The 26,777-nt window shown below is 40.1% G+C and overlaps 1 protein-coding gene across 11 annotated transcripts in view; it reads left to right on the top strand.

The window, feature by feature from the left end:
- Positions 1-26,777, top strand: part of LINGO2 (leucine rich repeat and Ig domain containing 2) — a 2,408,131-nt gene that overhangs the window by 1,295,680 nt on the left and 1,085,674 nt on the right. For 2 of the 11 annotated variants that reach the window (XM_073667612.1, XM_073667575.1), the window contains one exon: positions 1,322-1,385. The exons of 8 other annotated variants lie outside the window; for them this stretch is intronic. The gene's annotated coding sequence lies outside the window, so the exon portion shown is untranslated. Of the gene's footprint in view, positions 1-1,321; positions 1,386-2,033; positions 2,091-26,777 lie in introns of those variants that run through there. One more of the 11 variants, XM_073667636.1, reaches the window with a different exon arrangement.

Here is a 26,777-nt window from a genome sequence, read left to right as displayed (position 1 = left end):
TTAGCAAAAAAAGTCAAATTCAGCGTATATTTAAGTATCAAAATATATAAATATCAAAGTACTGTGGGTCATACATAACAAATATTTTACACAAAAACAAACTTATCAGTCTTAACAATGTAAACTGCATAAATGAATAAATATATGTATTAGACCTGGCAATTATTTTGAAAACTCCTATTAGAATTGTCGCAGTGTTGTACTGAATCTGTATTGTGAAAAATTGGAGTACTTAACATAATTTTCAAAAAAGGTCATGACAGACATATTTACATTTCTGCTGAAATAGCAGATGATTGTCTTTTAAAACTTCTTTTTAATACATTCTAAAATACAGGAAATGCAGTAGAAAGAAAAGCGAGAGTGAGAAGCGAGTAGGGCTGCTCACCATCCAGTCACCTTTCCTTTTTGACTTTTTCACTATAAGATGAGACTTCTGAGTTCAATGCACGTCAACCACTCGTGATGTCACAATGTGTGATTTCCAGTGACCTTTGAGGTTTAGTTGCGGCCGGACTTACTGCAGTTTCCTGCAGTAAAATTCTGCAGCATGCAAGGTCCCCCTGCTCACGCCAGCACATGTCCAGGCCCATTTGAAGTTTGCCAATGACCATCTGGATGATCCAGAGGAGGCATGGGAGAAGGTCATGTGGTCAGATGAGACCAAAATAAAACTTTTTGGTCGCAACTCCACTCACCGTGTTTGGAAGAAGAAGTGTGATTACAACCCCAAGAACACTGTCCCAAACTTAAAGCATGGTGGGTGGGGAAAACATCATACTTTAGGAGTGATTTTCTGCAAAGGGGACAGGATGACTGCTTCATTTTGATGGGAGGATGGATGGGGTGATGTATCATGAGATTTTGACCAACAACCTCCTTCCCTCAGTAAGAGCACTGAAGATGAGTCATGGCTGGGTCTTCCAGGATGACAATGACCCGAAACACACAGCCAGAGTTCCTAAGGAGTGGCTCCGTAAGAAGCATTTCAAGGTCCTGGAGGGGCCTAGCCAGTCTCCAGACCTGAACCCAATAGAAAATCTTTGGAGGGAGCTGAGACTCAATGTTGCCAAGTGACAGCCCCAAAACTTGAAAGATCTGGAGATCTGTTTGGAGGAGTTGTAGAAAATCCTTGCTGCAGTGTGTGTAAACTTGGTCAAGAACTTCAGGAAACATCTGACCTCTGCAATTGCAAACAAAGGTTTCTGTACCAAATATTAAGTTCTGTTTTTCTATTGTACCAAATACTTATTTCATGCAATAAAATGCAATTTAATTATGTAAAAATCATACAATGTCATTTTTTGTTTTTTACTTTTAGATTCTGTCTCTCACAGTTGAAGTGTACATACGATAAAAATTACAGACCTCTCCATGCTTTGTAGGTGAGAAAACTTGCAAAATCGGCAGTGTATCAAATACTTATTTTCCCCACTGTATTTGCTCATCTCTACTATATGTACCTTTTAGTTGGGACCTTTGATAAGACTTATTTACTGTTAACACATAATACTTAACTAAGGTGAGGGAGCAAGGTAAAAACTGTGTGAATTTATTATAAGTATAATCCATGGAGAATACTTCGGCTATCTATTTTTAATTTGAATTGCTAATTACAAATAGTTTTACTTAGAACTGACCTTTTTTTGTTTGCTACTGAATTATCCATTATAGCATTTTAAGTGTAGTATATTGAAAAATAAGAACATTTTATTAGCTCTTAATTTACTGGGTAAAATAAATTCTTAAGAAAGCTTCATTCTATTGATAAAATAAATTATTTTCTTGCTCAGACGGTGTTAAATGGCTTAAATTGTCTATTTTGTTTTAATAGATGTGTATGACAGCGGAATAAACTGTATTTGCTTCTGAACATAAATATTGTATTTGAAAAATATAATCACTATTATCAAAATGAAACAAATTAATCACTCTTTTAGTATTCATGTAAAATGGTTCACTTTGTTGTAAAATAGATTACTTTAGCCTTAAATGAGCAGCTTTTATAATGTGCTTGTCAAAATTATACTTACAGATGGCTGATTTGATGCTTTACACATTTCTCTGCAAAATAAAAGATGGTACCAAAGGTTTTTACAATTTACATTATTGTTTAGAATGTATGTTGTCATTTGTGTTAAAGGGGCATTCTCAAGTTGTTTCTTGAGCGTCTCATAGATTTGCAGTCTCCTTACAACCTGATCGGGCCCTCCTCCTTCAGTGACATTTCTCGTCAAAGCTGTAGCATTACCAGTACTTGTTCAAAGCTTTTTTGCTCTACTATACTACATTCAGCGTTTTTTTCTAATTTTACAATGTTATCACTGTATTTACATGTAAAGATAACCACTGCATTTGAACAAGCACAGGCTCAGGAAAGTGAGAGCCTTGATTAGTAGAACTGTTATGGAAACTGCCCAGGGTGGGTGCCTGTAACTTTGCAAGATTTGTAACAGTATCTTGTCAGGAGCTAAGAGGGAGGGGGAGAAAAACAAGCAGTTAACTACAGAATAGAAGTCGATAGGCTTGAGAGAGGTGACTAGAATCTTAGAAGTTACCTCCTCTCCTGGAAATTCACAACTGAGTATACTTCAGACAGAATTTGATGGCCAACGTCCATAAAAAAGCTGTATGCATTGAAAAAAAAAAACTCTCAAAGCAAGGGAATGACAACAGATAGAAAAAGTAATTCAACTGTAATTGTGATTATTTCCATGCTTTCTAATTAAAGTAAGTTACTATTATGAAAATACCCTTTTAAGTATGACAACTTTACTATGCCAGTGATGTTGGCAGGGATTATTTTAAGTTCCTTCTGCATGAAGCAAGAAATCAAATGGTGGTCCGGTCCAAGTTGAGGGTGAAAATGATTGTTAGGTAAATGTAGTGCGCGTAGACCAAGGGCCACAAGCCAACATAGAGTCCAGTATAATTTAGAAAAATCCTATTAGAGTGCGGGCCACATTGTTTTGGTCAGTATTCGGTCAGTATTTTTTCTCAGGAGTGGGAGCACTGATAGTGGGGCAATGGCCTTAGGCTGTGACTACACTCTTTTGGCTGCAACAGATTAAACATTCCACACACTGTTCCAGTGAACATCACCACTGCATTTAAGTGGTTGGCCACTTTTGGGAACACATTTTTTATTTAAGTGCAAATATTTTGGGTTAAAAATCATTTTTGCAATTGGATTGCATTACAAATGTATCTTTTGGTTTTTACAGACTCCTTTTCAATGCACATTCAAATGTAATGCAGTCTGTGGTCATAAATCATCAAAAAAAAAAAGAATTACAAACTTTCCTGTGAGGCTGTCAGAGCGAGCTCACTGGCGGATTCTCAGGTAGAGGTTGGCCACATTCTCTTGTCAGCGCAGCTTTCCTCACAGTCTGACCAGCACTTCTACCTATACAATGACTGCTGGTGGAGGAGTATGTGACCAGAACAGTCCATCGGCCTCTTCCAATAGAAAAGCAGCTTTTCCATGTGAGGTGTTTTGCAATTGGAGGAGGCTGACTGACTGGTCTGGTCATTTTATGGACAGAAATGTTGGTCAGTTTGCGAGGAAAGCTGCACTAACAAGAGAATAATGTAGGAAGTAAAGGCAAGGTATCCAGAAGTTTGACTTTCTAAAATCAAACGTTAATGATGTGAAACACTTTCTTTTTGTTTATGTTCCCAGAATAGTCCATCATCCACTCCCAGGGGCCTGGAAATTACATGAGAGCAGCACATCAGTTGCTGTGGCATGGGACTATCACTTCTTGGGCCAGCTTTGACTTTTATTACCAAGTGGACATAATCCTCAGCCTTTGACATGAAAAAAAATTGCTTCATGCTGCGATTTGACACGTAAAGAGGACGAGACTCGCCCATTCAAGTGTATGGGTGCATGGAAATCATCGGGCTGCATTCGGCGAGTCTCATCCAATTTTTTTCATGCCAAATCGGTATGAGAAAGGAAACATTGAGCAGAACTGCCCCATTACATATTATTGGTCTAAGTGCTAATCAATAAAAAATCGGATAGCACTCGTACTATTAACACGGTGATGTGAGCGAGCCCTTAAAGTTACTCTAGGCTAATAGAGCATACCATTCCTAATTTACTTAAAAGGAATCTGTCACTAACATCACCCCTCTTCTCCCCCTAAAATGTATATATGGGCATGTAAATCTTTGAAATGTCCATCGAAACTTTTATTTCTTCTATGTATTACTGCATTGAGTAGTTATTTTAATTCATATGCAAATAATATGATAAGTGTTTTGGGCATGGCTGAGCAGTTAATGGGCCACTCCCTAAAAGTTTGTTTCCCTGCCCAGCACCAGCCTCTTTAGCTTGGTTGATAGCTCCCTGTCTGTTTCCTTGCCTGGCTCCGAATGTTACACAGACAGTGAACTATCAATCAAGATAAATAGGCTGGAGCTGGGGAAACAATCTGGGGAGGTAGAGACTCTGGAATTACTCTGTCACTTAATGCGTTATTTACATATGAATAAAAATGCTAATTACTCTGGAATGCAGAAACAGATAGAAAATATAAAGGTGTCCATGTATTTATAGTTTAAAGGCCTTCATGCATGTATTTGCTGTTTATGGAGGGTGGGGGGATTAGATTCCCTTTAAAAGATATTGTATAAAATCTTTTATTTTGATAATTTCAGCATGAAAATACTGGAGTATGCTGTCCTTTTAAAATACTGTACTTAGTAGAGACATCTGACTTTGCCTAGATGAGCACATGAGCTCCACAGTTCTTTGCTTTATGCTCTCTTACTGGTTTCCTATTTGGAGATAAGATCAAATGAAAGTGACAAAAAAAGTCAGTTGTTTCTAAGCTGGAATTACTGAATCACTTTATGGTCTGTTTGGCAAAATTATCCTCTAATAGAGTTCATATATATAGATGTTGGGGGTGAGAAACTAGGTCCTCAAACTAGCCTTACTAATTATTGCCATCATTTAATAAGGACCTTCGCTGGGCAGTATATGCAGTCTGTAAAGCAGATATATTGTCCTTTCTCCAGGAGGTATGTGAACAAAATAGTAAATCAAGGTATTACTTAGTAAGAGCGATCATTAAATGGTATAGAATTCGTTTTGGCATTAGTAGACAGAATAATTTGCTAGTACCTTTATTATTCCAGACAAGTTAGTAACATCTTACCTGACATTGGTTATGTAGTATTTTACAACATTTTTTACTTATTTAAATGAAGATTCATATATAAGAATTTTGGGGGTCAATCTGGCTATTATCTACAGTCATCTAGGTAGCTAAGTATGGTAATTTGGGGTCTAATTAGTTCATCCTACTGTATGCCAAATCATTGGAGTAAACGGAGAAAGCTATTTGCCTAAATAGCTATGGGCACTTAGCGTTTATGGAAAGCTTTGTTCTATGTGCTGCTATGGTTCCTCTGCACAGTGCCATATACCTCTATAACTTGGCACCCACTGGAGCATGCTGTTACTGAAGGTGGAATTTACAGAAAAAAACACTGTACACCTTATATGAAATAGGTAGACTTCTGTGGCTGCCATATTTTTTCTGCGGAACTGAGCCAAACTATGGCTGTGTTTGTAATCCAAAACTTATTGGCACTGACAATGTGCATATCATTAAATTTGATACATTGGAATATATTTCAGACCTCATGCATCCCCAATAGACCATGATTTATGGATATCCAATAGAGAAGGCTTCCCCAACCTGTGGCTCGAAAGTCATATGTGGCTTATGGGTCCATGATGTGTGGCTTGTGGCTGTCTGCCAGCTTGGTGCATTAGTGGGCCTTCAGATGGTGACTTTTCTGAGTAGTCCCTTACAGAAGAGAAGCTCTGGATGTGCATATACTGGGTGAGGGGGATAAATATGGTAAGCTGGTGATAGAATGATGCTGCCAGTTAGATGTTTGAAGCTGGATGCCACAGCGTGGCAAGTATGTTTAATGTAAGACTACTAAATGGGGGTAACGTTAGCGCCATTCCAAACAGTAATGCCGTCATGCTACACCAGTGCTTCGATTGATACAATCTTCTTTCCTAACACAGTCTGCATTTATCTGATGAAGGTCCAAGTTGGACCGAAACGTTATAATTTAATGGACTGCTTTGGATTGTAATAAACAACTACATTTTAATCACGTATACCTCTGAGTGTCGAGTTTTACTCATACTTCTGACTGTAACTATATTGCTTGTACAATAATATGGAAATCCTGAAAACATGACGTGTTGAGGGCACTTGAGAAATGGAGTTTGTGAAACAGTGTCATATACCATAATAGATAGGATGTCACTGTTTTGTATGCTCCATCACTGATATTTCTGTAACAGGATGTTTGTTAAAAAAAATAAAATTGTGTTCTCTGTGGTTAAGATGTTATTGAAATGACAATCTTTTTCTTCTGTTTTGTATTCATTGACTTCGACATGAATGGATGTTTTTCCTGTTTGTTCATTTGAATCTCAGATTTGAATATCTCATGGGAACAAAAGACATCTTTTCCGTGCCTTAAACAAAAGTTTATTCAAATCATAAGTGAAAACAGTGACAGGCCTAGAAATATGACCTTTAATAGCTGCACATTTTCAAGCTTTTATTAAAAAAACTGAATATTTACCGTATTATAGTGTTTACCAGTTATTTAAAATGTAATATGCAAGTGAAGATTGCAGACAAATATTCAAAATCAATGGTAAACAAGTTCTGTCTACATACTGTAAATTATAATGTAGTAACTTGGGAGAGAAATATTTTTCCAACTGTACACTTTGTCATCACTCAAGGTGTCATGCAATGTTGCATTTGGACATAGGGGAAAGGTGTGTGCGCTCCTAGCTGTCCTAAAGGTTGAAGGAGATCCTTTGACTTGGGGTTATAAAAGGATTGGGCGGCCTGTAAATTTGTACTGTTACTCTAATTTGGCAGATGTAAGAGTAAAGCTAGGTTCATACCATATTTAGTAAACTCGTTGTTGTATCTTTAAAAAAAAAATATGCAGTCAAAAAAGTGTCTAAACATTCATTTTCATAATCTGTTAATTATCGCCATATAGCCAGCAAACAAATTTGGGAAAAATAAATCTAGCTGCAGGCAGTTTGCAGCCTCTTATTTAGTCTATATTTTTGTTTTTTATTTCTGCTTTTAGGGAAAATTTTTAACATTCTCTTGACTGTTTTTTCTTCTAACAGATCCAAACTAAGCATTACAGTGAGGTCACAATTAAGCCCTTGGAGAGAGCTTCGTCATGACATTTTTTTATTTTGTGGCAATAACTTGTAAATGACTCTGTCCAGAAGAATTGGGTGAAGGTTTGGCCTACAGATTATGAGAAATGGACGGAAAAATATACACTAGACCTTTTCATAATGTGCGATCAAACCTGGAAACATAATGGAGTCTCATTCGGATCTTAAAAATAGGACTTCCTTTCATTTATACATGCCACTGATCACTGCAAATGCTGGGCCAACATTTGAAATGTTTGCTTTTTCATATGCCTGCTATTAACTACCACTATAAATGATGTATATATCAACATGTGATAATTTTTGTTCTTTTTTTTCAGTAAATCAAATTCAGTTTTGCAATCTTGAAAATATTGCTTAGAATATAACGTTTAACCCCATAGCAAATCTGTCGAACATCAACATTGGATGTGCACACTTATTGTATGGCGCGGGATAAAGAGCTGAATCCGCACCATGCAAAGTGGGTTCTGGATTTGTTATAAAGAGTAATTCTTGCTATTGAAGCTAGTTGCCATCACAGCAGTTGAACGTCTTAGATCTTTTTGTCAGTAGTGACAGCACCATTTAGGAGGTTAGAAACGTGTGCAGTAGCTTCTAATTCCCATTGCTACCTCCCTGGTAATGTGATCGCTGCGTACCAATGGTTTATTTATTTATTTTACTCACTTATATAGCGCCATTAATTTACAGACATTATGGGCACTGTCCCCATTGGGGGCTCACAATCTTAATTCCCTATCAGTATGTCTTTGGAGTGTGGGAGGAAACCAGAGAACCCGGAGGAAACTCACGCCAACACGGGGAGAACATACAAACCCCTTGCAGATGCTGTCCTTGGTGGGATTTGAACCCAGGACTCAAGTGCTGCAAGGCTGCAGTGCTAACCAGCCTGCTAGATTTCAAAGGAGACAGGTAATTGTAATAAACTCTAATATTGTATTGCATTGTATATGTGACCTAGTGATCAAAGGTTCCATAAGGAGACTAATAAAAAATTTTGAAAAAAAGAAATATAAAAACAAAAATATACATATTTTAATTCACACAACCTAGCGAAATCTAATTTATAAAAAAAAATAACATCTTTAATATTGTTGCTTGTGTAATTGCCTGAACTAATAAAATATTACAATATTTTTCCCATACATTGAATACCTAAGTAGGAGAAAATCTAAATGGCAGCATTGCTGTTTTTTTGGTGATTGTACCTCCCAAAAATAAAATAAAAACAGACCAGAAACTGATATGGATCCTAAAATGGTATAAATACAAACTGAGCACACCCTGCAAGAAACAAGATCTCAAATAACTTTACCAACATAAAGAAATAAGGTTGGCATCATTGCAACTATACAGACCAATAAAACAGAGCTGCCTTTGTGGTTTTTACCGTACAGTGAACATTGTAATAACAGAATTAAAAAAACACTGAACTGCTGTTTTATTTTTTTCAAAACAGTTTTTAGACTGTTTTTTTTTAATTCCACACTATTTGGAATTTATTCCCATTTTCATCATATGATATGGTAAAATGAATGGTGTCATTCAATACTAAACTTGTCTTTCATACGACTATGCTGACAGAAAAATAAAAAGGTTATGGCTCAAGGTAGGAAAAACAAAAGAGGTTAATACTGTCATTTGTAGGTTCTAATATAAAAAAAAAGGAAAAACAGGTATCTCATCCTGATCTACAGTACAGTGCAATAGTGTTAGGCAGGTAAGGGAATAATGGTGCACAGTAAGAACTTTTTCACAAATAGAAATGTAAATAGTTTACTTTTATCAATTAACAATATACAAAGTGAATGAACAAAAGAAAAATCTAAGGCAAATTAATATTTGGTGTGACCAACCTTTGTCTTCAATACAGTATCAAAGCATCAATTCTTTTAGGTATACTTGCACACAGTTTTTGAAGGAGTTGGCAGGGAGTTTGTATTAAACATCTTGGGGAACTAACCACAAATCTTCTGTGGATGTAGAATTGCACAAATCCTTCTTTCATTTTATGTATTAACCTGCAGTTTTGATGATGTTGCGAACTAGGGTCTGCAAGGGCCATATCATCACTTCAAGGATATCTTGTTCTTCTTTACACTGAAGGTAGTTCTTAATGACATTGGCTGTATGCTTCGGGTTACTGTTCTGCTGCAGAATAACTTTTGTAATTTAGTGCCAGTTCAATGCCTCTGTGATGGTATTACATGATGAATAAATATCTTCCTGTATTTCTCAACATTGAAGATGCCAAGAATTGAGCAATGTTGAAGACCATATGCGCAGTGGTCAGCCAATGAAACTTAGTGCCGCAGATGAAGCATAGACATGCTACCCTTTCGAACTCAGAAGATGTCCAGCAGTGCCATCATTTAAAAGCTGGCTGCAATTAGAATGTCCCAGCTATACCCATTTATTTTTTGGAGAAGTCAAGTCAGAAGTGGTCTTCATGGAAAAATAGTTGTCTTCATGGAAAAATAATGGCCAAAAAGCCATACTTTAAACATGGAAACAAGGATAAGCCACTCAACAATGCACAAAAACTGGCATGCAGAAAAATGGCAGCAGGTGATCTAGACTGATTAATTAAAATTTGAAATACTTAGCTGTAACAAAAGCCAGTTTGTCTATGAAACTGAAGAATGGTAAAAGGTTCGTGTAATTTTGGGGCTGCATTTCAACAAATTAAGTTAGGAATTTGATCAAGATTGATGGTGTCCTTAATGCTGAGAAATAAAGGCAAATTCTTACTCATTATGCAATGCCATTAAGGAGGCATTAGATTGACTCTAAAATAATTCTACAGCAGGACAAAACCCCAAAATATAAAGCCAATATAATTAAGAATGATGTTCAGTGTAAAAAAGAACTAGGAGTCCTGAAAGTGATGATATGATTCCCAATGAACCCTGATCTCAGCATCATTGAGTCTGTCTGGGATAACATGGAAAGACAGAAAGATTTTTGAAAGCCTACATATACAGATCTGTGGTTAGCTCTAAAAGATGTTTGGAACAACCTATCTGCCAAGTTCCTTCAAAAACCATGAGTAGGTATACCTAGGAGAATTGATGGCTCAATGTTGTTTTGAAGGCAAAGGGCGGTCACACCAAATATTGATTTAATTTACATTTCTCTTTGTTCACTTTGCATTTGGTTAGTTGATAAAAATAAACAATAAACATTTCTATTTTTGAAAGTATTCCTACTTTGCACCTGCCTAAAACTTTTGCAAAGCACTACAACTCAATATAATTGCAGACGTACATAATGTAAAACAGAAGCTTTTGGATTTTCATAGTTTAATTGTATCTAATCTGAATGTGATAACAAGCCACTTGACTGCTCTCCATTAACTCAGCCATCTGAAACAGGAATGCTATGCCAGTGTCCTCTACTTTTAATTCTATAAATAGCTTTATAGAAATACTGTCAAATGTGAACTTGAAATAATGAGCAACAGGATGATGCTCTTTTGCAAAAATCAAAATTTTATTCATCTCCAAAGTAAAAATATTGTACTGAAAGAGAATCTGTCACATGAAAAACAACCTTGGACTACCATATTGTGAGGATAACTGAACTCACTTTTAGGCCACGGCTCCACTGTCAGTATTTGGTCAGTATTTTTTCTCAGGAGTGGGAGACAAAACCAGGAGTGGGTGATAAATGCAGAATTGGTGACTTGTTTCTATTATACCTTTTCTCTGATTGTTCCCTATCTGGTTTTGTCTTCCAGTCCTGAGGAAAAATACTGACCGCATACTGACCAAATACTGATAGTGGGGCAATGGCCTTAGAGTAAATACACATGTAGCATATTTGCTGCAAATTTTCTGAGCAGATTTGCTCATGGAAGCAAAAATACAGAACACATGCTAAGTAAATTAGATGTTAAAAGTCTAATCTACATTGCTGAAATTTTACGTATGGAAATTCAATTTTTGGTGTGAATTTTTGTATCCTCTGAGTGCAAGACTTCACAGCTGATTTGCTGTGGATAAGCGGTAAAAATTCTGCTTTGTGAGCATGTAGACATAATATCCCACAATAAATCGGCAAATAGTCTGTGTTCTACATTATATAACATACTCTGCTCTCTTAAACTGTTGAAATGTTACAGTAGACTCCTAGATGATTCACTAGAATGGACTATTAGGAGGATTTACGGCAGATGAATGAACGTGAGTTTGGAGATAATGATGAGATAATTGGATTCTGTGTCTCTTCAACCATCCACACTTAATAGTAGTTCGGACCCTCTTCATGGTATTATATTCCATTTAAAGTGGTTCACTGCTTTGGGAATTTGGACAACTCCTTTATTTGTAGAATTTTAAATACATCTGTTTTAAATTTCAAAAGCTCTTAAGTATAAATCTACGTATTTTGTTAATTTGGTGCTATTCAATCCTCTATGGTACACAATATGAATATGTTATTACGCCTGTATTGCCTTTCCAGCTAAAGGCCTCATGTCTCATTAGGGAGTCAAGAAAAATCTATTTTCAATCTGTATCATTTCTGCAATTGCTTTATTTTATTGAAGAAGAATAATTAGGAAAAATACAATGCTGCTGGCATGAAAGTAAATTACCAATGATGGTGTGAAAATTAACGTTTTGGAAGAAATTGTAGCAAGCAGAGCTTCCATGCAATGCCTCTACAGAATTATTTCTGCAGAAATCACTGATCATCAATTTAGCTTGAGCTTCTTAAAGCAAGCATGAAACATTTTACATAAAAGCAGGCAAATTAATTCGACAAGACAATAGACCAGAAGAGTCCCTTGACAACACCCAGCAAAATCCTTCAAGAGAAAACTCTCATAATGATATTAAATTGATTTCTTAAATAACTAGGCAATATGCTATGAAAGCTATGCTTGCTTACAACTACTGAATAGTTAGGTAAAGGACTCCTTAGGGCCAATAAATTGACTATTTTTTCAAGCGAATATAGTATAAGAAACCACACAGCTCTGAATGACTACATTGGGTCCTATTCATTCAGACTGACTGACCGTGAACTGCAGGTTGGAGAAAGTTGCAAATACCAAGTTTCAGGCTATTACTTTATAGATGAGATAAACCATTTTTTGGAGAAATGCAAACTGAAAAATGTTTTAGGGCCCATTAAGTTCAATGAATTACCATCATTCATATATTTAAATGGAAATTCTGTTTTTCATCGCTTAATGGTGGTGTATTATACTTTATAGGAAATGACAGAAAAGTGCTGAAAACTAGCAATTCTGAAATGCAGAAGCCTCTTACAAGTATAGAAAGATTTTTTTTCTCCAAGAAAATGCTTTTTATGCTATTCCGCGGACAAAGTTTTTTTTTAAAAAAATTTGAATAAATCTTTGAAAAATATGTTATCTACGGATTCTTCAAGATATGAATAACTAAAATTCATTATCAATCTTTGAACAAGTTCAATTGATTCCACTATTCCTATGCAGAAAATGTCACATGGTGGTACTGAGGTTAGCACTTACAGTATAACTCAAGGACTACATAAGTATGGAGTCTGTATGTTTTCCCTCTGTTTGTGTAAGTTTCCTTCAGATACTTTTTGCTGCCCCCAAACTCCAAAAACATTATATAAGCAATACAAATAAATTAAATTTTCTAAGTGTGTGATTTGGGCTAGGTCATGGGTGGACATTTTAGTGATGTAACCTTAACAGCCACACAGAGGGCTAAGAGATAAGGGAGCCATTTCCACCTCCAAAGCAGGTGGAGTTGTGCATTATGATGAGCTATTAGAATGCAGAGGGCCCATATATTGTTCTTGTACAAGGGGCCCTCTTCCGTCTGAGTGTGTTCCTGGGGAAGAAAATCCAATGAAGCCCAGAATTGTGAGATATTTACTGTAAGACAACAATAGAGTAAGACCTGCGAATATGGCAGAGTAAGGCAATTTTGATGCTTTCTCTCTCTTATCTCTTCAGTTGAGTATGACTCCTAGTCATTCTTTCTATCATCGCTCACCAGACAATTCTATCCCGTGTTGCTTCTTTCAGTTCACCAATGGTCATTCCAATTTCTCTCTTGATGGTGTTGATCCAGTAGGTTGTTGGCCTTCCTCATCTTCTTCTTTCACTATAAATATTCTATAATGTTTTCACCTTGAGTTCTGCAATGAACTTAAACTACATAAAAAATTGATAAAGTAGATTATTTTTAAAACCAGATTATTTTATTGTCATTAGTAGACAAAGAGAAAGCAAATGTCTTTAAACAGTCTATAACTTTAATATAATGTAGAGTAAATGTATGATACTAAATATTCTTTTTACTATTTCCTGAGATTACAGATTGAAAAAAAATTAGTGTAGAGTATTTCTATTTAGATGTCCTCATGTTTGTACAGTTCTTTAGATTAACTTTGAAAGTAGTTATTCCAATTTAGTCAATTACCATGCTATCAGTGTACCAGAGGAACAATGTCATTTCACATTAGGAAGGAGGAAATTTGAGTGCACAGTCAATCACTAATTTCAAATTTTGATGGAAGAAAGTTTGAAGAGATTGAATAGTCATTAAAAATTGTTTTGAAAGGACTCAGACTAGTATGAAATAAAAAAAATCATTGATACTGTTAAGTGTTTGCTGGATTTGAAATGGGTCCAGAACCTTCTGTGGTCTCCCATTCTGGTCCAGCTGGGGCTGATGCTGCTCAGCATCATTGTCGGTCCCAACGCCTAGCTGGTCCACGAGATGTACAGGTTGTCTCTTGTGTCTTTGCTCCTAGCAACATGAAGGATAGGTTGCGGAAGGAGACATGGCTGCTACAGCCTAAGTCCAGGATTCTCTGTACTGAGCATGCCCGTGACATGGCGGACAGTGATTGGTGGTTTGGGAGTCAGCTGATCCGGTGACCTGGCACCGCCTGATTGGTCGCGGGTGACGTCACCAATGCTGCGATGGTGGGCAGGTCTTAATCTTTAAAAAGCCCGCCCACAAACAGGGCGGCGCGCTCTGATCATTGAGCTGTGATTGTGTTGTGTGGACGATTGGTCTCTTGGGCTCCACGTGTGCTTTAGTTTCTGGCAGGCAGGTTTAGTGGAAATAGGCAGGCTTAGATGAAATAGGCAGGTAGCTCCATCTGACAGTCTGGCTCCGACAAAGGGGTCACCTTACACCCTGAGAAGTCAGCAGACACCCTATTACCGGTACCACCTGTAAGCCACGTGGAGAGATACTCCTTAGTCCGGCAGCACGCCGGCTGGGAGCACGTATTCGCCGGCGTGAGTCACACATGCATCCTAGCGCCAACTGTGTAGTCCCTGTGCTGCAACAGGACTACAGATACATTATTTAACGCACATCTCTTGTGCAGTTAACGGAGATAGTGTGAATCCCTATTCCCATTCCGGTGTGCTGTAACATGGAGGGGATTGTTATTTAAGTTGGTTGTTTTGCCTTCTCACCCGGAAGGTGTTCGGCCACAGTCCACCAGGCTGCATCGTGGACCCCGAGTTCGATTGCTTTCCATTATTTAATAAAGTTGTTTGCAACTGTCCCCTTAACAGATACTTAAGCTCACCAATCCCTCATAGCGGCAGTTACTGACACTTAACCAGTCTGTGTTTCCTGGTCTAGTCTTAACAAATTGAAAATAGTAGTAAATGTTTGTTCAGCCAATCAGTGGCTACAGTTGTAATCGTCAGAGCTTGTATTTCCGTCGATTTGTGGTGATTGTTGAGTTCTATAAAGAAGTTTACAGTTAAGAAAAAACTGAAGAAATGCCATACCTAGAGAATGTTGCATTCAGAGAGACACATCATTGATAATAAAAATGTGACAACATCGACAAAGCTTACACACTGTATATGTAGCTGCAGTCAAATTTTACTATAGAATTTAACATCGGAAAGTCAATGGGTAGAGCTGAGGAATGGTGACTATAACATTCACCTTTCAACCTCTTCCCAGACCTTTATTATTCAGCAAAATGGTGGCCAGCAACACAAAATTTATTTGGAAAATAAATGGGTTTGCTTTGAATCAATTTGCTCACCTTTAATAATCTTATAGATTGCCATATTATAGCAGGTATAATGCATCAAAAATTCTTATCTTTTATTTCTATACATTTATTATCTCAACTGTTCTTGAATAGAATATACTGTAGTTTTTTTATTAAAGTTTATCAAGGACTAAGAAAAGAAGCAGAAGCAGCACCATTTATTTCTCCCAGACTATGTCTAGTATTCTAGCTGATCAGTATTAAAGCAAATGAGGCATATCCCAGACAATCCCAATCCCTTTATGACATGTGTCGTAATAGTACGACACACGTCATAACCCCCTGTTTAGGGCGGGCTTCGGTGCTGAGCCTGCACCTTTCCAGGTACATGTCAGCTGATCTATACAGCTGACATGTGCTCTCAACAGCAGCGGGTGGAATCGCGATCCACTCGCAGCTGTTAACCAGTTAAATATCGCTGTCAATCTTTGGCAGCGGCATTTAACTTACTCTTCCGGGTCACCGATGTGTTGGCTTGACAACCCGGGGTCTGCAGGATACCCCTGTGGTTGTCACTGCCAGATTACTATGAACACCACCCTGGGGTCGGCACTCATAGCAATTGAGCAAATCTGCTACACACAGGTGATCTGATCCCATGGAGACTATTGAAGCAAGCAAAAATTAAAAAAAATAGTTTTTAAAAGTATAAAAAAATATAAAAGTTTAACCCCTTTCCGACGAGGTCAGTAATAGTATGTAGCTGTGTCCTGGGACTTATGGACCAGCAACATAATATTACGCATAATGCGATCGCGCCTACACACAAGTAGTGCAGGGTGATTGCCGCCGGGTGTCAGTTGATTGTCAAAGCTGACACCCAGTGCTATGTGCAGGGAGTGGTCCCGCACTGCTCCCTGCACATTAACCCCCGCTATGCTCACCTCTCCTGCCGGCATCCAGCGATGTCTGCGGAAGCTTCCGGAAGTTGTCATGATGACCCGATGTCGTCATGACAACATCCGGGTCACCAGTAGACAGGTTGTTACTTTGGTGATGTGCAGTGCATGACCAAAGTAATGTCTCTCCTGTGTGCAGCGCTGACAGGCTACATGGCATATGGAGCTGCCGCTCTCTATGCTATGCAGCCGATCAGGCTGCAAAAAGTGAAAGTCCCATTGTGGGACAATGTGTAAAATTAAAAAAATGTGTAGTAAAGATAAAAAAAAAAAAAATTGTAAAAATATAAAAAAAAAATGAAAAAAATAATCCCCCAAAAATAAAAATATATTGAACCCATAATATTTATTTATTATGAAAAAAAAAATAAACCAATAAAAGTACACATATTTGGTATCGCCGCATCCAGAATGACCTGACCTATAAAACTGTTCAACTAGTTAACCCATTTAGTGAGCACGGTAAAAAAAAAAAAAAAACGAAGCAAAAAACAATGCTTTATCATCATACCGCCAAACAAAAGATAGAATAACACGCGATCAAAAAGACGAATGTAAATAAAAATGAAACCGCTGAAAACATCATCTTGTCACACAAAAAAACAGCTGCCATACAGCTCCATCATCCAAAAAATAAAAAAGTTATAGGTCTCAGAATAAAGCGATGCAAAAAAATATTTTTTTCTAGAAAATAGTTTTTATTATGTAAAAGCGCCAAAACATTAAAAAACTATATACATGCGGTACCACTGTAAATGTACTGACCCGAAGATTAAACCTGCCTTATCAATTTTACCACACGCGGAGCGGCATAAAAAGCCCCCCAATTAAAACAATTCTGGAATTGCTGTTTTTTGTTTATTCTGCCTCCCAAAAATCGGAATAGAAAGCGATCAAAAAATGTCACATGCCTGAAAATGGTACCAATAAAAACGTTAGCTTGTCCCGCAAAGAACAAGCCATAGCATGACTCTGTCAGCCAAAATATGGAAAAATTATAGATCTCAAAATATGGTGATGCAAAAAATAGTCTTTGCAATAAAAGGCATCTTTTAGTGTGTGACAGCTGTCCATCATAAAAACTTGATATGAATCTAGTATCGCTATAATCTCACCAACCCGAAGAATAAAGTAGTCTAATCACTTATACCACAAGAGGAACGGTGTAAAAAAATAAACTCTAGGGTTAGGGTTGTGCTAGGGTTAGGGTTGTATTAGGGTTGGGGTTAGGGTTGTGCTATGGTTAGGGTTGTATTAGGGTTGGGGTTAGGGTTGGGCTAGGGTTAGGGTTGGGCTAAGGTTAGGGTACCTGATGCAAACTCAAGTAGCGAGCACTTGCGCTCAAGACAAATGACAGCTTATTCAATATGATGACCTAATGTTATCAAATTCTGTCGTACCTCTGGGTTCAAAATGTACACTATACCCCATGATAAAATCCTTGAGGGGTCTAGTTTCCAAAATGGAGTCAATTGTGGGGGGGTTCCACTATTTAGGCACATCAGAGGCTCCTGAAATGCGACATGATTTCAGCCCATTTTGCATTCAAAAAGTCACACAGTGCTCCTTCCCTTCTGAACCCTGATGTGCGCCCAAACAGTGTATTTTCCCCACATAGGGGTTATCGGCATACTCAGGAGATATTACACAACAGTTTTTAGGTTCCATTTTCTCCTCTTACCCTTGAGAAAATAAAAAATTTGGGGCTAAAAGATAATTCTTGTGGAAAAAGTTTGATTTTTTTATTTTCACGGCTCCATGTTATAAACTTCTGTGAAGCACCTGGGGGTTAAGGGTGCTCAACACACATCTAGATAAGTTCGCTGAGGGGTCTAGTTTCCAAAATGGTGTCACTTGTGGGGGTTTTCACTGTTTAGGCACATCAGTGGCACATCCGCTAATTATTCAAGCAAATTTTACATTCAAAAAGTCAAATGGCGCTCCTTCAATTTTGAACCCTGCTTTGCGCCAAAGCAGTGTTTTTCCCCCACATATGGGGTATCAGCTTACTCAGGAGAAATTGCCCAACAAGTTGCATGGTGCTATTTCTCCTGTTACTCTTATGAAAATGCAAAACTGGGGGCTGAAATACATTTTTTGGGGAAAAATGTAAAAATGTTAATTTCACGGCTCCATGTTGTAAAAAGAGATGAGCGGTGTTCGACTCGAACTGTTCACCAATCTCAAATTCAAGCTGTTTTGGGCAGTGTTCGAGCCGTTCGGCGAACACAAACAATTTGAAAAAAATTCAGCAGTTCGAGGTTATGTTCTATAACTGTTGGTGCACCAAAATCATAACTGGATTTTTTCTCAGTAATGCTGAAAATTAATGTTAATACGCAGTTTGAGTGTACAGAGGGGCAGGGGATGGATCTCTGAAGAAATAATTAAGATCTCCATTTTTTTTCTCTTTCCCGCCTTTAAAGTGGGGAGGTGCAATCTGTCAGCCTATCAGCAGAGCACACACGGAGCAAACTGCTTTTTTTCACACAAGCAAGGGCATGTGTCATTGGCAGTGTATGTCACATGTCCTTGCCCTATGAGACCCAGCCATTTTCCCCGTCGCCACCATTTTCTCACTGCTGCAGCTGCGTGTTAGACGGCACCGCTGTTGCTGTGTGCGCTATACTTTGTTAATTTCAAGCCAATTTTCGCACAAATCTACAGATAGCTTGGGAGTAGGGAATAGTTGTGATTGCAGTCCTTTTAAGGACTAGGTTACATCATTTCCTACGGTCTGTGCTCTTAAATAGATAGGTTGGGAGTAAAGACTAATTGTAATTGCAGTCATTTTCAGGGCTAGGTTACATCAGTTCCTATCACTTTTATCAGGCAGGTCTGTGCTCTTAAATAGATAGGTTGGGAGTAAAGACTAATTGTAATTGCAGTACTTTTCAGGGCTAGGTTGCATCAGTTCTTATCACTTTTATCAGGCAGGTCTGTGCTCTTAAATACATAGGTTGGGAGTAAAGACTAATTGTAATTGCAGTCCTTTTGAGGGCTAGGTTACATCAGTTACTATCACTTTTTGCCAGGCAGGTCTGTTTTAGTGCTGTGCAAGTTTTTTTCCACAGCATTTGGCTAAATCTAGCAAAGCAAATCCTTTTTGGCCTCTTGCAGTGTGTGTTAGTCAGTGGAGTTGCCTATCTGTGTTGCAAGCTACACCACCTGTGTTTAGAATACCAATTTTTTTACTGCACCTAGTGAAGTAAAACCTTTTGGGCATAGCATCATTCTATTAGTCCATCTATACTGACATCCACCAGGTTGCAAATTCAATATAATTTTCATTTGTATCTAGCTCTGAAAAAATATTTCGGCTTGAAACCTCCACCAGGCTGCAAATTCATAATAATTTTTTTCTGCATCTAGCTCTGAAAAAATATTTTGGCTTGTAGCAGTGTGTGGGACTTGTTCTATTAGTCGATCTATACTAACCTCCACCAGGTTGCAAATTCAATATAATTTTTTTCTGCATCTAGCTCTGAAAAAATATTTCAGCTTGTAGCAGTGTGTGGGACTTGTTCTATTAGTCCATCTATACTAACCTCCACCCGGTTGCAAATTCAATATAATTTTTTTCTGCATCTAGCTCTGAAAAAATATTTCGGCTTGTAGATGTGTGTGAGACTTGTTCTATTAGTCCATCTATACTAACCTCCACCAGGTTGCAAATTCAATATAATTTTTATCTGCATCTAGCTCTGAAAAAATATTTGGGCTTCGGCTTGTAGCAGTGTGTGGGACTTGTTCTATTAGTCCATCTATACTAACCTCCACCAGGTTGCAAATTCAATATAATTTTTTTCTGCATCTAGCTCTGAAAAAATATTTTGGCTTGTGGCAGTGTGTGGGACTTGTTCTATTAGTCCATCTATACTAAACTCCACCAGGTTGCAAATTCAATATAATTTTTATCTGCATCTAGCTCTGAAAAAATATTTCGGCTTGTAGCAGTGTGTGGGACTTGTTCTAATAGTCCATCTATACTAACCTCCACCAGGTTGAAAATTCAATATCATTTTTTTCTGCATCTAGCTCTGAAAAAATATTTCAGCTTCGGCTTGTAGCAGTGTGTGGGACTTGTTCTATTAGTCCATCTATACTAACCTCCACCAGGTTGCACATTCAATATAATTTTTTTCTGCATCTAGCTCTGAAAAAATATTTTGGCTTGTAGCAGTGTATGGGACTTGTACTATTAGTCCATCTATACTAACCTCCACCAGGTTGCCAATTCAATATAATTTTTTTCTGCATCTAGCTCTGAAAAAATATTTTGGCTTGTAGCAGTGTGTGGGACTTATTCTATTAGTCCATCTATACTAACCTCCACCAGGTTGCAAATTCAAAATAATTTTTATCTGCACCTAACCCAGCCAATCCTTTTGGGCTAATACCACAGTTTGGCCACTCAGCTCTGCTCGGTTCCCATCCATTGTTTTTTGTGCAAACAACTCCAGAGTTGTCAATTAGTTAACCACCAAAATGAGTGGAAAAAGGCCTGCTGCTGGTGGAAAGGGGAATAGGCGTGTTGGGAAGGGACAAAAAGGTTGTGTCCGTGGGGTAGGTGTTAAAGCAACAGTAACATCTGCAGAAGAAAGACCACCTTCCAGCCAAACTAAGATGTCTACTTCTTTTGGTGGACAATGTGATAAGATCCCTTTCTTACGGCCACGCCAATCGCTACAAATTCCAGATGAGGCACAAAAACAGCAGGTGCTTCAACGGATATCAAGTGCTCCTTTAAGTGGGCTCGCCTCCACTTCAACTTCAACATCACAAATACTCCGGTCCTCAGAGGTGTCACCCCAATCGCACTTGCTTCCTCACAGCTCCCAAGTCTCCAGCTGCCCATCTGAGTATGGGGTAGAACAGATGGTTGAGTCTGCAGAACTGTTTACTCATACTATAGCCTGGGAATCAGAGGTCGGCTCCCGAGCTTCTGTGAATCCAGACGAGGAAATGATCTGCACTGATGCCCAGAATCTTTATGAGTCGGATCCAGGACCAGACGCAGAAGGTTCTGACCATAATGTCGACCTAAGTTCCCAAACTGTAACTCCTGTTGGTGGAGACAATGAGGAAGACGATGATGAGACTCAAATACCTGACTGGAGCGACAACTTTAGTTTTTTGGCAGGGCAGGAAGAGGTTGGCTCTGAGGACGACGGGTGTGATAACACACAGGGTGATGATGACGAGGTTTGAGATCCCACTTACTTTCAACCAACAGACAGCCAGTCGATGAGGTCAGCAGAGGAGGTGGAGGAGGATGCTAGTGACAACGAGGTCAGGTTGCGCCTTCCTGGACAGAGACGTAGTACTGGAAGCACGTCAACAACTGCATCCTCAAAAACAACTCTGCCTCTGACCACAAGTCGTGGTGGCTCTTCAGGTCGCATGGGTGCTAAGCCTTGCATAGCCTGGGCATTTTTTCAGATCGATAAAGATGACCCAACTCGTGTTATCTGTAACATTTGTCAGCAAAAGCTAAGTAGAGGCCAAAAAATACATAGTTTGAGTACTTCATGCATGAACCGGCACATGGATATGAAGCATAAGTTGCAGTGGGAAGCTCAGTGTGCTACAATGCGGCCTAGCCGGACGGGCCAACCACCGTCTGCCACATCTTGTGCATCCGAGTCCTCTTCATCCTCTGTGACTGGGGGGACAGCAGTCACACCTGTTTTGGGACGCAGACCTGCCACCTCTTTACCCGCAACAGTCAGCGTGATTGGCAGGTCATCATTTTCTTTGGAGGTGGAAACACCAGCTGGTGTTCAGCGCTGTCCGACATCGACAGCACCACCTTTGGATCAAGGCAACCTAACATGTCCGCCTGCATCTTCCTCACAGACCGGCAGTTTGCCGGGGACACCCTTCTCAACCCCGTCTAAGCACAACAGCCAGCCCTCGGTCCCTCAGATGTGGACAAGTAAAAGACCATTTCCTCCTAGCCATGAGAAAGCTAAGAGGTTGAATTTCACCATCTGCAAGCTCTTGGCTACAGAAATGCTGCCTTTCCGCCTGGTGGACACAGAGGATTTTCGAGACCTTATGTCCATCGCGGTGCCCCAGTACCAGATGCCCAGTCGGCACTACTTCTCAAAGAAAGGTGTGCCTGCGCTCCACCAGCATGTCGCACACAACATCACCTCTTCTTTTAGAAACTCTGTGTGTGACAGGGTGCATTTCACCACAGACACTTGGACAAGTAGGCATGGACAGGGGCGTTACATGTCACTGACTGGGCATTGGGTAACTATGGTGACAGCAGGACAAGGGGCTGCTGTCCAAGTCTTGCCGTCCCCACGAGTTGTGCGTCAATCCTCTTTATCTCAAAGTTCCTCCACTGCTTCTGCCTCCTCAACCTCCTCTGAGTCGTCCACCTGCAACCAAAGCCTGTCTGGTCATGCCACAAGCTTTCTAACTGCGCAGAAGGAATCCTGCACACCTCCTTACTATGCTGGCAGCAGGGCTCAATGTCATCAGGCAGTTTTTACTTTGAAATGTCTGGGAAATGTGAGTCACACAGCTGAGGAGTTGTGGTCAGCTTCTGGAGAACCAGTTTCATGAATGGTTGTCTCCACTGGACCTGAAACCAGGGAAGGCCGTGTGCGACAATGCTGCAAACCTGGGTGCTGCCCTTCGCCGGGGCAATGTCACCCACGTGACTTGTATGGCTCACGTGTTGAACCTGGTTGTCCAGCAATTTTTAGCCCACTATCCCGGTCTAGATGGCCTTCTGCAGAGGGCACGGTCGCTGTGTGCTCATTTCCGCCATTCGCATCCCACAGCTCAGCGACTTACATCTCTACAGAAGTCGTTGGGCCTGCCTCTTCACCGGCTAAAATGCTATGTGCCTACCTGGTGGAATTCAACTCTGCACATGTTGCAGCGACTGTGGCAGCACCGACAAGCCCTGGTGCAATACATTCTGATGTATAGCCAGGGCCAATGAGATCCAGAGGTGAGGCAAATCACACTGGAGGAGTGGTCTCAGATCAGGGACCTATGCACCCTTCTGCACAATTTTGAAATGGCGATGAAGATGTTTAGTGCTGACGATGCCATTATCAGCATGACTATTCCAGTGATTTACATGCTGGAGCACATGTTAAACAGAATTCGGAGTCAGGTGGTGGCACAAGAGGAGGTGGAGGAAGTAGAGGAGGAGGAGTTGTATGCGGAAGGGCTAACATCTGCAAGGTCCAGACGGTCGGCAGCACCAAGGCGGCAGGCATGTGAGGGTGGGGGAGATGGTTTTACCAGGGTACATGGTAGCAGCCAAACTAGTGAGGAAGGTGCAGGAGCCCAGGAAGAAGTGGAGGACGAACTGATGGAAGACTCATCAGATGAGGGAGACCTTGATCACATTTCTGTTGTGCGAGGTTGGGGGGAGAGGGCAGAGGAAGGAAGCATGATTGTTACCTCACCACCAACACAACATGGACTTGGTGCTCCTGGATGCGCAAGACACATGAGTGCCTTCTTGCTGCACAACCTGCAACATGACCCTCGAATTGTAAGAATTAGAAGTAATCCTGACTACTGGGTTGCCACACTCTTAGATCCCCCACACTCTTCGATCAACCTTTTCATTTTAATAAAGAACAAAAAAATTGTCATTTTTGAAATTATAAGCATTAGCAGGTTATTAGAAACTGAAATCAAACAGTTTTCAACTCAAAACTTTATTCTAGGTGATGTTACATTTGCACATAGGACCCCTTGTTCGAAAGGAGCTTCTGAACTCTCTCGTCCATTGAATTTGTCAGGTTTTGGATGGTTTCTGCTTTAAATGTTTTGCATGAGGACAGAATACCCTCCCAGAACTGTTGCTTAGATGTGAACTGCCTCCTGCCATCATAGACACTCCTTTTGATGATGCTCCAGAGGTTCTCAATGGGGTTGAGGTCAGGGGAGCATGGGGGTCACACCATAAGTTTGTCCACTTTTATGCCCATATCAGCCAGAGATGCAGATGTGTTATGTGCAGCATGAGACGGTGCATTATCATGCATGATTATGATCTTGCTGCGGAATACACGGTTCTTCTTCTTGAACCATGGCAGGAAGTGCTGTTTGAGAAACTCCACATACATTATGGAGTTCATCTTTACCCCTTCAGGGATCCTAAAGGGGCCGACAATCTCTCTCCCCATGATTCCAGCCCAAAACATTACTCCACCTCCTCATTGCTGGCGCCGTAGCCGTGTTTGCATGGGGTGTCCATCAACCAGCCATCCTCCACTCCATCCATCTGGACCATCGAGCGTTGCACGGCACTCATAGGTGAACAAAACAGTTTTGAAGTCAGTCTTCATGTATTGTTTGGCCCACTGGAGCCATTTCTGCTTGTGTACAGTGGATAGAGGAGGTCGACAGGATGGCTTACGCACAGCTGCAAACCTCTGAAGGACCCTGCATCTTGTTGTTCGGGGGACGTTGGAGGCACCAGCAGCTTCAAAAACTTTTCTGCTGCTATGGCAAGGCTTTTTGGCCGCTGCTCTTTCAACCTGACGTAATTGCCTGTAGGAAAGAGTCCTCAATTTTCCCTTATCAGCACGCTCACGTGTGTACTGTGAATCAGCTACATACTTCTTGATTGTGCGATGGTCAGGATGAAGTGTCTTGGCAATGTTGATTGTAGTCATGCCTTGACCTAAACACTCCACAATTTGTTGCTTCTCAGCAGCTGACACATCCTTTTTCTTTCCCATTTTGGCAGAAAATGTAGGCTGCTTATTAATGTGGGACAGCCTTCTTAAGTAGTCTTGCCTTTCATTGGACACACCTGCCAAACTAATTAGCACAGGTGTCTGCAATTGCTTACAGTGATATAAAGAGCCCTGACTCACATCACCATCAATGAGTTTAACTGACAAACAAAAAAATTCTTACCTTGTCACTCCTAATCACTTTTTGCATAATAATTTGGAACACAGTGTACATGTGCTTTTCCACAAAACACCAGTGGTTCACGTAGTGAATCTTACAGTTCTAAATTGCCAACCGTGGTCAGTATGGAGTTGTTCAATAAAGGGCCCAAAATTAAGATAACATAGATGGGAGAGGTCTCTATGAATACAAATTCCTAAGTATTTGATACTCTGTGAGGGCCAGGCAAAGGGAAAGTTGGACTGGATGGAATCCTGTATGGATTTGGGGAGGGAGACATCGAGGGCCTCAGACTTCGCTGCATTGATTTTAAAATTTGACCATGTAACAAAGTGATCTGTTTGAGCCATAACAGCAGGGATGGATATACAGTGCCTACAAGTAGTATTCAACCCCCTGCAGATTTAGCTGGTTGACACATGCGGAATTAACTTGGCATTGTGACATTTGTACTGTAGATCAGCCTGGAAGTGGGAAATGCACTGCAGCAAATTTTTTTTTTTTTTTTTTAAAACGTTAAAAGTTAATTCAGAGTGTCATTTATTATTCAACCCCTCAAACCACAAGAATTCTGTTTGGTCCCCTAAAAGTATTAAGAAGTAGTTCAGGCACTTAGAATAATGAGCTTCACATGTGTGGATTAAAGATCTGTTTTGCCAGCCTTTTCTGACTATTTAAGACCCTCCCCAAACTTGTGAACAGCACTCAGACATGGTCAACATGGGAAAGACAAAGGAGCATTCCAAGGCCATCAGAGACAAGATCGTGGAGGGTCACAAGGCGGGCAAGGGGTTCAAAACCCTTTCCAAGGAGTTGGGCCTACCTGTCTCCACTGTTGGGAGCATCATCTGTAAGTGGAAGGCTTATGGAACTACTGTTAGCCTTCCACGGCCAAGACAGCCTTTGAAAGTGTCCTGCCGTGCCGAGGCCAGGCTTGTCCGAAGAGTCAAGGCTAACCCAAGGACAACAAGGAAGGAGCTCTGGGAAGATCTCATGGCTGTGGGGACATTGGTTTCAGTCAATACCATAAGTAACGTACTCCACCGCAATGGTCTCCGTTCCAGACGAGCCCGTAAGGTACCTTTACTTTCAAAGCATCATGTCAAGGCTCATCTACAGTTTGCTCATGATCACTTGGAGGACTCTGAGACAGACTGGTTCAAGGTTCTATGGTCTGATGAGACCAAGATCGAGATCTTTGGTGCCAACCACACACGTGACGTTTGGAGACTGGATGGCACTGCATACGACCCCAAGAATACCATCCCTACAGTCAAGCATGGTGGTGGCAGCATCATGCTGTGGAGCTGTTTCTCTGCCAAGGGGCCTGGCCATCTGGTCCGCATCCATGGGAAGATGGATAGCACGGCCTACCTGGAGATTTTGGCCAAGAACCTCCGCTCCTCCATCAAGGATCTTAAGATGGTCGTAATTTCATCTTCCAACAAGACAACGACCCAAAGCACACAGCCAAGAAAACCAAGGCCTGGTTCAAGAGGGAAAAAGTCAAGGTGTTGGAGTGGCCTAGTCAGTCTCCTGACCTTAACCCAATTGAAAACTTGTGGAAGAAGCTCAAGAATAAAGTCCACATGAGACACCCAAAGAACCTAGATAACTTGGAGAAGATCTGCATGGAGGAGTGGGCCAAGATAACTCCACAGACCTGTGCCGGCCTG

Source organism: Phyllobates terribilis, unplaced genomic scaffold (assembly GCF_046119375.1).
Source record: "Phyllobates terribilis strain yellow unplaced genomic scaffold, ASM4611937v1 Scaffold_1__5_contigs__length_1240528914, whole genome shotgun sequence".
Lineage (NCBI taxonomy): Eukaryota > Metazoa > Chordata > Amphibia > Anura > Dendrobatidae > Phyllobates > Phyllobates terribilis.
Note: the sequence above shows the minus strand (reverse complement) of the source record. Positions and strands in the feature narration are given on the sequence as shown.